This window comes from Mustela erminea, chromosome 18, assembly GCF_009829155.1.
Source record: "Mustela erminea isolate mMusErm1 chromosome 18, mMusErm1.Pri, whole genome shotgun sequence".
Taxonomy (NCBI): Eukaryota; Metazoa; Chordata; class Mammalia; order Carnivora; family Mustelidae; genus Mustela; species Mustela erminea.
In genome coordinates, this window is record NC_045631.1 from 20955517 (window position 1) to 20970367 (window position 14851).

The following is a 14851-nucleotide window of genomic DNA, read 5'->3' on the forward strand; positions in this document are numbered from 1 at the left end:
TTATAAGGCCTAGCCTTGAGTTTCAGCAGCACTGACCATCTTACTGTTGGCCTTGGATGCCCTTCGTTTTTTTGTTTTGTTTTGTTTTAAAGATTTTATTTATTTATTTATTTATTTGACATGGGAGGGAGAGACAGTGAGAGAGGGAACACAGCAGGCTTCCTGCTGAGCAGGGTGCTCAGTGTGGGGCTCAATCCCAGGACCCTGGGATCATGACCTGAGCTGAAGGCAGATGCTCAATGAATGAGCCACCCTGATGCCCTTCCTTTAATGTAGGGCAAACTCCTACTATTGATTCAAGACCCATCTCAGTAACCTGACCCATTATTCCTCTAGGCAAGTTTAAAAAATAATAATAACAGCTTTAGTGAGATCAAATTCATGTATTTTAAAATTTACTTTTTTTAAGTATGCAGTTCAGTAGTTTTTAGTATATTTACTATATTTACTGAGTTGTGCAGTTATGTCTACGTTAGACATTTAATCACTTTCCCCCACCCCCCAAAAAAACCCATACCCATTAGTTATTCTTTTTTCTGATCCCATTCACACTTCCTAGTTCCTGGCATCCATACCTCTATGGATTTGCCTCTTCAGGGACTCATACAGTATGTGCTCTTTTGTGACTTGCTTCTTTTAGTTTACAAAGTTTTTTCAGGGTTCATGGAAGTTGTAGCATGTTATCATTACTTTATTCCTTTTTATAGATGAATAATATTCCATTGCAAGCACATACCCCATCTTGTTAACCCATTCATCTGGTCATGGATATTCCATTTTTTGCTATTATCAATAATGCTGCTATAGATATTCATATATAATTTTTGTCTGGATATATGTATTTTACTTTCTTAGGTATGAATCTTTGGAGTAGAATTATAACTTGATGTTTAACCTTTTGAGGGTTTGCCAAACTGTTTTACAAAGCAAGTTTATCATTTTACATTTCCACCAGCAGTGTACAAAAATTTAAATTTCTCCACTGCCTCATCCAACATTTGTTCTCCTCTGTCTTTTTAAGGCAAATTTTGGCAAAATACCTCCTTACTAAACCATTGCATATTCTATTATTGTTTATCAGTGGTGATATTAGAATATAATTTTTCCTTTTTTAATTGAAATATAATTGACAGATAATCTTTTATTAGTTTCAGGTATACAACAAAATGATTCATTAGTTGTATATATATTGCAAAATGATTATCACAATAAATCCAGTTAATATCCATCACACACATAGTCATGAATTTTTTTTCTTGTGAGGAGAATTTTTAAGATCTACTCTTAGCAACTTTCAAATATTTAATACAGTATTATTAATTATGGTCACCATGCTGTACATTACATCCCTAAGGAATTACTTATTTTATAACTTGAAGTTTGTACCTTTTGACTACCTTCTCCCATTTCACCCACCCACCCCCAGCTCTTGCCTTTGGCAACCACCAATCTCTTCTCTGTATCTGTGAGTTCACTTTTTTGTTTTTTTAAAATCCACATGTAAATGAAATCATACAGTATTTGGCTTTCTCTAATTTATTTCTCCTAGTGTAATGCCATCAGTGTCCATCTATGGTATAAATGGTAAGATATACTTCTTTTTTATAGCTGAGTAACATTCTGTTTGTGTGTGTGTGTGTGGGTGGGTGTGTGACATTTTCTTAATCCATTTCATCAGTGGACACTTAAGTTGCTTCCGTGTCTTGGCTATTTAATTTTTAATTTTTATTTTCTTAAAGACGTCTTCATTTGAGAGAGAGTATGTGTGTGTGCACATGCACAGGAGGAGAGACCGAGGTGGAGGGAAAGAGAGAGAGAGAATCCTAAGCAGACTCCCCACTGAGCATGGATTCCCAACACGGGACTCCTTCCCATGATCCTGAGATCATGAGTTGAGCTGAAATCAGGAATCATATGCTTAACCGACTGAACCACCCAGGTTCCCTCTGACTATTTTAAATAATGCTTCAGTGAAGCTAAGGGTGTATGGAATATAAATTTTCTGTTCTCCTCTTGGACTTTTAGCTCCTCGGTCTAGATATCTTTATCTAGAAACAGAGAATGTAGCAGAGTAGGTGGTAATTCATAGAATACTTAATAAATGAACCTAGCTTTTAATTGTTATCTATATTTAATCATTCAGTGATAGTATTAGGACTAATTACCAGTTTAAATTATAGACACACATGACTATAATTTGAAGGAAGAAGACTTGATTTAAATAGCAATTAGAATTGGAGTTCTAAATTGAGCCAAAAGATTTCTCTAGTGGTTTTCTTTTCTGCCTACTTGGTTTATAGAAGTGTAGTGACCTTGGGTGTTAGTGAAACAAGGCTTTTGTTTACTCATCAAAGATGATTTAATGATAGATCCTGGATAATCTGGTAGTTGTGACTTGACATGTGCTATAAAATAATATGGTTAGTGGCTACAATCTATGTATTGCTATGAAAAAAAAAACAGTGTTTTTTTTTTTTTAAGATTTTATTTATTAGAGTGAGCAAGAGTGGCACAAAGGGGTGGGAGGGGCAGAGGAAAATGGAGAGAAAGAATCTCCCACAGACTCCTTGGGAAGCACAGAGCCTGATGCGGAGCTCAGTCTTAGGACCCTGAGATCCTAAATCTCCTGAGCCAAAATCAAGAGTCTGACACTTAACTGACCATGCCATCCAGGTACCCCACCAGTTGTTTTAATGAATTGTGGTTCACCTCCTTTAGTGTAAGTATGTGATCCTTGAAAGGAGATAATCCCAAGATGTCCTGAAGAGCTTTGAATATATAAAACAACATGGAAAAATTCTAAAACCAGCAATTAAGAGTAAATACATCCAAGTGACTATTGTTCCTTTCAGAAGAGTCCCTGTTGGACGTGATATACTTCAAATCCTGCTGCCTTTGAGCACAGCATTTAAAGGAAATCGTTTTTGGAAGGACTGTCAAAGTCTGAAGTCTATTTAGATATGGCAAGAAAATCTTCATACTTGAAATTTTTTTGTTAAGACAAAATGTCAAGCTAAGTAATACTATTTTTTGTTTAAAATGAGATTTTTCTTACGTGACTTACAAACTGGCCCTTAGTAATACTTGCATCATGTGTGACATTTATGTTAAAAATTAAAATCAGGGAGCACCTGGGTGGCTCAGTGGGTTAAAGCCTCTACCTTTGGCTCAGCTCATGATCCCAGGGTCAGTGGGCTGTCTGCTCCTCAAGGAGCCTGCTTCCTCTTCTCTCTCTCTCTCTCTCTCTCTGCCAGCCTCTTTGCCTACTTGTGATCTCTGTCAAATAAATAAATAAAAATATTTTTTAAAAAATTAAAGTCAGTTTATAGTCAACTCATTCTTAATGTTTGAAGATGTTTTACTAGTTTCAGGTGACTCTTTGGTGCTTTGATTAATTTACATGTGCTTTAAAGAAACTTCACAGTGTCTCTAAGTTTATACTGTCCTGCAGCTTTTATTGTTTTTTTAACTTAGAGTCAGGGCAAGAGACTTCTAGCACTTCAAGTATATACTTGGTTAAAGCAAGAAAGATTTCATGTAATCATTGTAGAAAAACCACACTATGAGGAAATATTAGAACTTATCAATGGATGGCATTGTTAAATGTTTCTTTGCCTATTTGTCATCAGTATGAGGAACTACAGCTGAATATCTGCTTTCTGAGTAGTCAGACTGGTAAATGGATGTGGCCATGTGCCAGTTACTCTTAAGTTACATGATGTCTTACAGGCAGGAGCGGTTGCTGAGGCTTTGTTTGGCAAACGAGGGCCTTCCTGGTGGTTATTGTGGTGATGACATCTTTGTTTTCCCTTACTGATACATTGTTTCTTTTCTTCCTCAAGAAAAGCATTCAATCTTAGTTTATTTTCTGTTGAAGCAAGGATTTGACAGGCATTTTCAATTCCTTCAGCCTCCCAGAATGTTCTGTTTGTTTGAATGGTGACTATGGGCAACAAAGTCTCAAAGTGAAGACCTATGTTTCTTGGTATTGAATATTTCATCAGATTTATGTGATACTTGGCCATGAGATATATATGTGAATTATTCAGATATCTGATTTTTTTTTTTTTTTTTTTTTTTTTTTACTGCTAAATCGTATTTCCTATGGGACAAATAAATAGCAAACTTTGTAAACTCATTATTTGAGGTCTAACTACCATACATGGGGAATTAGGTACCATTCTGGGTTTAGTCATTTCCATTTCTGATCTTGGTGATTGCCCAGGAATCTCTTAAACAAGGGACAACAGTAACCTTTAAAAAAAAATGTAGCTTTAATAAACATGATTTAGACTATTCTTTAAAATACCTATATGGAATACATGTTCTTGACTAGATTTTTACCAGAAGACCCACTGAATCACTTGCCCAAGATAATAACACAGACTGTAGATGAGAAAACCTCTCATGCACTTTTAAACTGCCATGTGCTTTAAGTACATTTAGAACACTGTTTTCATCTGAAAAGAATTACATAGTTCATTCTTTTAACTCTATGTGTGCACGTGCCTGTGTGTGTGTTTAGTTTTTGTGCTTCGATCTTATCAATGACTTCCAACAGATTCATAGTATCAGGCAATGAATTATAGAAAGGACAGATAGGGATATTGAGCGTATGTCTCCACCAGTTCCTAAACATGTTTATTGGAGTTGGGGCTTTGAGCCAAAATGGCATTTTTTTTTCTTAAGTTAAGCTTCTTTAAAACCTCACTTTGCACAACACTTTCCAAAGCGTGAAGCAAACTAATCTGCTTAATACGTTAACAATTGAGGTGGCATTTTTTTCTGTTTCCCTGTCTGGTTTCCCTCAAGCAATCTGCTGGTACTAAGTTGTTCACAGGTATCAGAATTAACGTTTCTCTGGAATTGTTCCATAGGTAACTCATACTTGCCCAGAGCTAATTTCTTTTAAGTAGCCACCAGCCAAATCTTCCTTCCTTCTTCTTTTTTTTTTTTAAGATTTTATTTACTTTGGGGGGTGCAGGGGGGAGGGAGAGAGAGAAGCTCATGCAGACTCCCCACTGAGCTTGGAGCCCAACATGGGGCTCGATTCCATGATCTTGATCATGACCTGAGTCACAACCAAGAGTTGGAGGCTTAAACCAACTGAGCCACCGAAGCACCCCTTCCTTCATTCATAACTTCTTTTCGATCTCTCCTTTTTCTGGACTCTGAAGCTATTACTTGACCTGATGGAAGAAACTTAGATTGTAGAATAAGACTTTCAGAGGTTTGACTTGCTCTGTCTTAAGTAAGTTGTTGTTAGCCCACCAGTTATGTATCTTTCATCTTTATTTATAAATTCAGACCAAATGGTCAAAAAATTCATAGGAGGGAGTGATATCTAAACTAAAATCAAAAGGATGAATGAGTTTGCCAAGGGAAGAAGAGGGAAAGTAATACACTGCAGAGGACATGCAGTATCTCTGAAAGCCAGGTGGCAGGAAAGAGCATGATGAACCAGAGACAAAAAGATATTTTGCTTGAATTATACAATGAGGGAGATGGAAGGTTTGAAGATGCTACTTACTGTAATGGAAGGCAAGTGCCTGACCATAATTAAACCATATTGAGAGTTTAGACTGTATTCTGAGGCTTGGAAATTATGAATGTTCTGGGGGGTTTTGTTTGTCTGGAGGAGAGAAAAGAGCTCATCTGGTTAGATTTGTTGGGGGAGCACTCCTCACGGTAACTGGCCATGTGGAGCTAGCGGTAGCTCATAAAGTATGTAGGCCAACCTTGGAGAAGCTGCATGTTCAGCTCGGGTCCACTGCAATGAAGCAAACATCACCATAAAGTGAATCCAACGAATTTTTGGTTTCCCACTGAATGTAAAAGTGATGTTTGCCCCTTAAGTGTGCAACAGCATGTCTAAAATAACAGTGTACATTCCTCTACTGATGATACTTTATGCTGAAAATGCTAATCATCATTTGAGCTTTCAGCAAGTTGTAATCTTCTTGCTTGTAAAAGTTCTTGCCTTGGTGTAATGGCTGCTGACCAGTCAAGGTGCTGGTTGCTGAAGCGGAGGTGGCCTTGGCAATTAAGACAAGGCAACAATGAAGTTCCATGCACTGATTGACTCCCTTTCAGGAATGATTTCTCTGTAGCACGTGATGCTTTTCAATAACATTTTACTCATGGTAGAACTTCTTTCAACATTGAAGTCAGTCCTCTGAAACCCTGCTGTTGCTTTTTCAAGTAAATGTATGTCATATTCTAAGTCTTTTGTTGTTATTTCAACAATTGCCATGACATTTTACCAGGAACAGATTCCAACTCAAGAAACCACTTTCTTTGTTCATCCATCAGAAGCAGCTCCTTATCTCTTCAGGTTTTACATGAGGTTTCAGCAATTCAGTCACGTCTTCAGACTTCACTTCTAATCTAATCCTGTTTTCTTGTTACTTTACCACAGCTGCAGTTACTTCTTCCACTGACGTCTTAAAACCCCTATAGTTATCTAGGAGGTTGAAATCAACTTCTTACAGGGGTGCCTGGGTGGCTTAGTCAGTTAAGCAGCTGCCTTCATCTCAGGTCATGATCCCAGGGTTCTGGGATCAAGTCCCACATCGGGCTCCCTGTTCAGCGGGGTGTCTGCTTTTCCCTCTGCCTCTGCTCCTCCCCCTGCTTGTGCTCTCTGTCTGTCTCTCTCTCTGTCAGATAAATAATAAAATCTTAAAATAAATCAACTTCTCCCAAAACTCCTGTTCATCTTGATATTTTAACCTGATGGCTTCTAGAATGGTATCTCCTTTTCAGAAATTTTTTTAAAGTATTTTTTTTTTTTTAAGATTTTATTTATTCATTTGACACAGAGAGATCACAAGTAGGCAGAGAGGCAGGCAGAGAGAGAGAGAGAGGGAGGAGGAAGCAGGCTCCCTGCTGAGCAGAGAGCCCGATGCGGGACTCGATCCCAGGACCCTGAGATCATGACCTGAGCCAAAGGCAGCGGCTTAACCCACTGAGCCACCCAGGCGCCCCATCCTTTTCAGAAATTTTTTAATTTACTTCGTCTGGTTCCATCAGAGGAATCAGTATCTATGGCAGCTGTAGTCTTATAAAATGTATTTATTTAGTAAGACTTGAGGGTCACAATCACTTTTTGATCTATAGGCTGCAGAATGGATGTTAGCAGATATGAAAACAGCTTTACTCTCGTTGTCCATCTCCATGACCGCTCTTGGGTGACCAGGTGCGTTGTCAGGAAGCATTCGTATTTTGAAAGGAATCTTCTTTCTGAGTAACAGTTCTCAACAGTGGCCTAAAATATTCAGTGAAACCATGTTGTAAACAGATGTGCTGATATTCAGGCTTTGTTGTTCCATTCGTAGAGCACAGGCAGAGTAGGTTTAGCATAATTCTTACGTGCCCTAGGATTTTCAGTTTTATAAATGAGCATTGGCTTCAACTTCAGGTCACCCGCTGCATTAGTCCCTAACAAGAGGTTCAGCCTGTCCTTTGAAGCTTTGAAGCTATGAATCAGTTTCTTTCTAGCTATGAAAGTCCTAGATGATGTTGTCTTCTGATAGATGGCTGTTTTTGTCTACGCTGAAAACCTGCGGTTTGGCGTGGCTGCCGTCATGAAGGATCTGAGCTGGATCTCCTGGAGATCTTGCTGCAGCTTCTGCCTCAGCACCTGCTGCTTCCTCTTGTTGCTTCTCTGTTATGGAAAATGCTTCTTTTCTTAAACCTCATGAACTAACCTCCGCCAGTTTCAGACTTTTCTTCTGCAGCTTCATCCCTCTCTCAAACCTTCACAGAACCGAAGAGAGTTGGGGCCTTGCTCTAGATTAGGCTTTGGCTTCAGGAATGTTGCGGCTGGCTTCATCTTCTATTCGGACCCTGAAAACTTTCTCCATGTCAGCAATCATGCTGTTTTGCTCTCTCATCATTTGTGTGTTCACTGAAGTAGCTTCAAGAACTTTTCCTTTGCATTCACAATTTGGCTAGCCATTTGGGACAAAGGGCTTAGCTTTTGGCCTAACCTTGACTTTCGACATGGCCTAAGGGTGGTCATTGCTATCTTTTGATTTTTTTTTTTTTTTAAGATTGATTTATTTATTTATTTTGGAGAGAGAATGAGTGAGAGAGCACATGCACGTGCATACGTGAACTGGGGGAGGGTCAGAAAGAAAGTATCTCAAGCAGATTCCCCACTAAGCACAGAGTGCAATGCGAGGTTCAGTCTCAGGACAGAGATCTGACCTGAACTGAAGTCACTTAACAGACTGAACTACCCAGGTTCCCTTAGCTTTTGATTTAAAGTGAGAGACGTGCAACTCTTCCTTTCACTTGAACCCTTAGTAGCCCTTACAGGGTCATTCACGGCCCTGATTTCAAGACTGTTGTGTCTCAGGGAGTAGGGAGGCTGGAGGGGAGGAAGAGAGATGTGAAGTGGGGGTTGGGGAGGGCTGCTGGTTGGTGGAGCAGTCAGAGCATACACATTTACTTACTCACCATCTTGTATGGGGGCAGTTCTTGGCACCCCAAAACAGTTGTAGTAGTAACATCAAACACCACTGATCACGGATCACCATATAACTAATATAATGATAATGAAAAAGTTAGAAATATTGGGAGAATTAACCAAAATGTGAGAGAGACAAAAGCGAGCAAACACTATAGAAAAAAATGGCACAAATAGACTTGCTCAGTGTAGGGTGGCAACAAACCTTCAATTTGTAGAAAACACACTATCTACAAAGCGCCGTAAATGAAGCCCAATAAAAGGAAGTATTCCTGGGGATTCCTGGGGGTGTCAAAGGCAGTTGATTAAGTGACTGCCTTTGGCTCAGGTCATGATCTTGGAGTCCGAGGATCAAGTCCCACATCGGGCTCCCTGCTCGGCAGTGAATCTGCTTCTCCCTCTGACTCTCTCTCAAGTACCTAAATAAAATCTTTATTTAAAAAAAAAAAAAAAAAGGAGGTATGCCTGTATAGGTGCTTCCAAGAATTCTGATTATACTTTTCCATCTCTGATCTTTACTTCAGATACCCTCTAGTTTGTTGGCTACCCCTACCTAGTCACAATTCATTTTTCATCGTCTCATTTTCTTGTTTTCCTGTTCAACCTAGATCTTGTGGACAGGTTTTCAAATAGTTCTTTTCTTGTATCTCTTGGCATTTCTCAAGGACAAAGTAGGCAATAAAACATACTTGGTATACAGTATCAGTATTTTGGTATATTTCTCTTTTTTGTTGTTTTTAATACATAGTTCTATATTTATGTTTATATCTGGTTACTTTTGCTTTTCTTCCTTGTTTTTGCATTCTCCACCTTTCAAACTTGAAAAAAACTCTAATAAATATTTTTATTAGACACATAATATTCTGGTCAGTGGATCATGATTTACTTACCTCATGTCCTAATGGTAGATATTTAGTATTGTTTCTTTTTTTGTTGTCAGAAAGAGTTTACCTAGAATTTACTAGGTTATAGGTTAAAGTATTTTAGGTTTTTGATCACTGCCCATAGTGGGTGTATTAAATTAAGAATATGCAGATAGTACCATAATGAGTATTTGCCCAAAGAAAACAAAAACACTAATTTGAAAAGCTATATGCACCCCTGTGTTCATTGCAGCATTATTTACAAAGTCAAAGTGTAAGCAACCCAAGTGTCCATTGATAGATGAATAGATAAAGACAATGTGGTATATATGTATGTATATGGTGAAAGATTACTCAGCCATAAAAAAGAATGAAGTCTCACTGTTTCTTACAACCTGGATAGACCTAGAGAGTATTATGCTAAGTGAAATAAATCAGACAGAGAAACACAGATAGCATATGACTTAATGATGTGGAATCTAGAAAACAACAATCAACAGACTAACAGACTCAAATACAGAGAACAAACTGGTGGTTACCAGAGGGTAGGTGAGTGTGGAGATACGTGAAATAGGTGAAGGGGAGTAAGAGGCATAAACTTCCACATATAAAATAAGTAAGTCATGGAGATAAAAAGTACAGCAGAGGAAATACAGTTAATAATATTGTAATAACATTATATGGTGACTACACTTAGAATTGTCGAATCACTATGTTGTACACCTAAAACTAATATCACATTGTATGTCAACTATATTGCAGCTGAAAAGGGAGGAGAATGGATTATTTAAAAAAAAAAAAGAGAGAGAGAGAGAGAGAGGGTATGCAGATTACAAGCTGTTGAATGAGGAGGCACAAACCAACTACACAGGGTTGGCAGGGAGGTCCCTCAGCATCTGGGCTTCTGCTCTGGGGAAGTGAAAACCCTGGGATTGTTTTGATTTGATTGTTTCAATACAGTCACTCAAAGGAAGTAAAGTCAAAAGATTTATTACTTATGGATCCCAGAAATATGGGGAAGAAGGGCAGTCTTCCATCCCGGGTTACCAGCGAGCAGAAAATAGAGCATGGAGCACGGGGTAGCAAGCACCTATTACTTATAAGGTGGCTGGGGTGATGGTCACTAAAATTTTAATGGGCTCATCTCTAAGCAGTTATTTAAAAATGTGCCCCAGGAAAAGCAAAGCAGGAGCTTGTGGTAGAAAGCTCAGGTCCTTATCTAAATGTCCAGACTCAGGGTTTGTGCAGGGTTGTCATACTGCAGAATGCCTAGGCAGCAACCTAAAATAGCTGTTTTCTCATCGCAGATGCCAATTGCTGTCCAAAGGATTTGTACCAGTATGTGAATGTAGCTATTTTGTGATGTCTTCCCTAGCCTTAATTTTCATTTATTAAAAATTGCTTGCAAATTACTAATGAGAATGGTATCATACTTTATTTTTATTTCTCAGTTATTATGTGGTGGGCCATATTCCCAGATACTTATCCATCACCATGCTTCCTGTCTTTTAAATGTTCTGTTTATGTCCTTTGCCCATTTATCCATTGGGAATTTAAATATTTTTTTTTTATCAGTTTTGTGAGCTTTTGGTTAGCAATCTCCTTTATGGTATTCTCTTTGTTTTTATTAGGCTCATTGTTTCAGCATAAAGAAATTTGGGAGTTTTGTGTAGACAAAACTATTGATGATTTCTTTTTTTTTATTTATTTTTTATTTTATTTTTTATTTTTTTTTTTTAAAGATTTTATTTATTTATTTGACAGAGAGAAATTACAAGTACACTGAGAGGCAGGCAGAGAGAGAGAGAAGGAAGCAGGCTCCCTGCTGAGCAGAGAGCCCGATGTGGGACTCGATCCCAGGACCCTGAGATAATGACCTGAGCCGAAGGCAGCGGCTTAACCCACTGAGCCACCCAGGCGCCCCCTATTGATGATTTCTTTGTGGGTTTTTTTTTCTATTTCTAATTTTAAAAAGTCACCCAGAGATTTATAAATATGTGTAAATCCTGTGATGATTTTAAGACTTCCTTTTTTTAATGTCTTTTTTAGTTCACTGTATAGGTTATCACATGAAGTGAATGTTAAATTGGGCTGTGTTCAGTTTCCCCACCATTCTTTATTGAGTCTTACCCTTGCCATGGAATTTGTGATATTTTCCCCCCTCCATGTTAATAATGTTTAGGAATTTATTACGTGGTATGCACTGTTCTGAGCATGTTGCGTGAATTATCTTATTTTGTCCTCACTCCTCACAACTACCCTGTGAGGAAATGGAATTCTCCTGTGCAGTATGCTCTGGTTGCACTTTCATTTCTATGCTATGGATGTCTTCCTTTCTATTTTTAGGACCTTACCGTTCTTTCTTAATTATTAGAGCTGAGATGTGTTTTCCTCTAGAGAAAGTGTAAGGTAACTCTACTACTTCTTTTTTCTATTCATTCATTCATTCATTCCCAGATGAACTTAAGTGTTTCATTTCTTGTTCCAAAAAGAATTTCATTGAGATATTTGTCAGAGTTGGTTTACTCAATGAATTATACTGGAAATAATCTCATCTTTGCAGTATCACTCAAGGTGTGTCTTCTGTACTTAGCCTTTATGTCTGGTACATTCCAGGTGCTGAATAAATGTCTGTTGATTGAAAGAATAGATGAATGGAGAAATCTTTATCATCTCCATCAAGTCTTGGTTAATACCTCTCATTAATGTTTTTTAGCTTTTCCCCATCTGGGTCCAGCACATTTCATATGAATGTTATTTCTTGGCATTGTAGATTGGATTTTTTGTTGCTGCCATGGGCAGTATCTTCTTCCTGGAATTTTCTAATTATTTGTTGCCTGTATATGAGAAAGTCACTCATGGTTCCATATTTTTTTCATTAGTTATTTAAGGTTATTCTTTTGAAGGCATTCCCGAGGAATCCTTGGGATAGGCAGTTATTTCAGTCTCTTAATAATAATTTTGTTTATTTCCGTATAATTATATCTGTTGTTCCTATTCTGGAATTTCCCAAATACTGTTGAAAAGATTGGTGATAATCAGCATTATTGTTTTGATTCTAATTTTAATAGAAATCTAACTTTTCACTTTCAACCATGATATTGGCTGGTGGTTTGCAATGCATGGTATCATTGTTTATCTAGTTCTTAAAATGTATTTCACAAGGAATAATCTTACAAAAGACTTGGGGTTGACTTTCATGTGACATTTTTGGTGTCCACTGAAAGAACTTGCTGCTACTCCAGAGCATTGTTATGGAAGAATTGAATAGCACATACTGTGATCTTTCAGTTGAGCCAAAGATGTCTTCTCATTCTGCTGTGATAATAAAGTTTCTCTGACTTTCTTCTGGCTCCTTATTCCACTAATATCTGAACCTGAATTCTGGAGGGCGGAGAGCAGAGACTGAAGCACACATATCCTTTCATTTTACTGCTGCTAGGGTGGAGAGCTTGGGTGTTTCTCTGTGCATGAATTTCTCAAAGCAGTAGGTTTGGATGTACACATGTGATAATAATCTGAACAATAGCAGCAACATTACTGCAGGTAGAGTGTCGGGGCCCATGACACTGCGTTAAGGCATCCTGTGAATTACACCATGTGATCCTCAAGAGAAACACTGTGAGTAAGTTTTGTGGGGTATTTGAGGCATGAGGAAACTGACCGAGAAAAGTGGTATCTTGTCCAGAATGGTACAGCTAAGAGACGACAGGCAGGATTTAGGCCTAAACTTAGACATCAGAGCACACACTCTTCACTGATACTTTATCCCTTACTGCATTTGCTTTGTCATTTGTGCTCTTATTTGAATCCTCTTGACTGGTGAGAAACAAAAGTTACTGTAAAATAGAACCGAGCCTTAGGGGTGGATAAATGGATAGATGGATACATATCTTACGAGCTTGAGAGGACTAATGCATTTTGAAATGTTCATGAAGCCCAGTAATACAGTAGTTCTTGTCTTAGGGGCAAATAATGAGCCCTCCTCCATTAATAATGACAAGAACACAATTTCCTTAGAAGGAAGTTTATGTGATTACTTTAAGGCTAGGTAATAACTTCTTTCTAAGGACTTAGAGTCTGTGTAGTTGACATGCTTTATACTTGTAAATTTACTGAGTTTTTTCCTCTGCATTTTTCAGACAAATCAGTAAGATTGACATAATCCATAGGTGCTACTTATGCCATTACCCATAATTTCTTCTTCTTGTCACTTTTCCACATAGTGTGTGTATATATATATATATATATATATATATATATATATGACATATATTGGCACCTTCAGTGAAAGACACCTACTTGTTGTGAAGCTCAGGATATGTGTTTTTTGAAACAAGACACACGTTTGAGGTAGAGTAGGAAATATCTGGGCAATTAGTCTTTATCATCGCTGGTGAAGATACTAAATCAGTGATTGGGAGGGAATGGGAACAGCTTACCCATTTGGAAAGCTAGTGAATTTTAAAATCATTTAGGGGACTTTTTCAAATAACCCCCTTTCTTCATGGTGAAATTCCCTGACATAGTAAGTTAGGTTTTCTGGGGCAGAGAAATGTTCAAGAGCCACGGTACAGGAAAGGAATTGCTTTATTGAAATTTAACAGTAATTTTTCCATAAGCCTGGTCCTTTAAACACACACACACACACACACACACACACACACACAGGAGGGTTATTTCTTTTCTCTCTCTCTGAATAGAAATGTTCCCAGACCTAGAAAGAAGTCTTATCTTATTTTAAAATGTCTTAGGAAGGAGCATAAAAGTTTCTTTCTGGACTCTCTCCCAACCCTAGGAATGGCTTGAAATAGATTCTTCCTTGTGTCTCACAAATTAAATACCTCATTTGTGGCCCACCTGCTTCAGTTATGCTTTCTTGCATTTTAATCTAGCCTTGTTTCAGAGCTTCTTTTCCTGACTCTTGGTTATTATATTTGTCTCTAATTCATAAGGTGGCTTACTTTTATACTTGTGGGAAATTCTCCATTTTCTTCTAGTTGAGTCCCAGTGCAGTTTGATGTTGAGTGTTAAGATCTGTCCTATGCCCAGCCTTAGTCCTTTTGTGTGTTTTATTGGGCTCATTGCCTGGTTTTAGAGATGAATCCCATCCTTTTTTTCCATTTTCCTTTCCTTTTCCTGTCTCTTCCTTACTACTGCCACTGTTTCTTACACTCCCAGGATTTTATTCTGAAACGAATCTTATTTTTAATTTAGTTAAGTCCGATTTTGATGTGCAGAGGATAGATTTTCGTCTCCTATATATAGAAGACATTTAATTGTGTAAATATTTAAATTCTCCATTAATAAATGGTCTGTTAAATATACTCTAAAACTGTTCCTTTACATGCCTTTAAAGGCAGACTTTTTATTGTGTTTCCAATACTTCTCTTAAATGCAAAAAACAAAGCTGTTAAACTTTCCTTATTAAAATGCAAAGCCTAGTGTCTTCTAGCTTTTTGAAGAGCTTTTGTCCATTATATAATCTGTAAAGTAGCCAAGAGTTCCTCAGAAGCAG

At 37.7% G+C, this 14851-nt stretch overlaps 1 protein-coding gene across 8 annotated transcripts in view; it reads left to right on the forward strand.

Moving 5' to 3' along the window:
- NF1 (neurofibromin 1) overlaps positions 1–14851 on the forward strand; it is a 253525-nt gene that overhangs the window by 165423 nt on the left and 73251 nt on the right. The window lies entirely within an intron of this gene.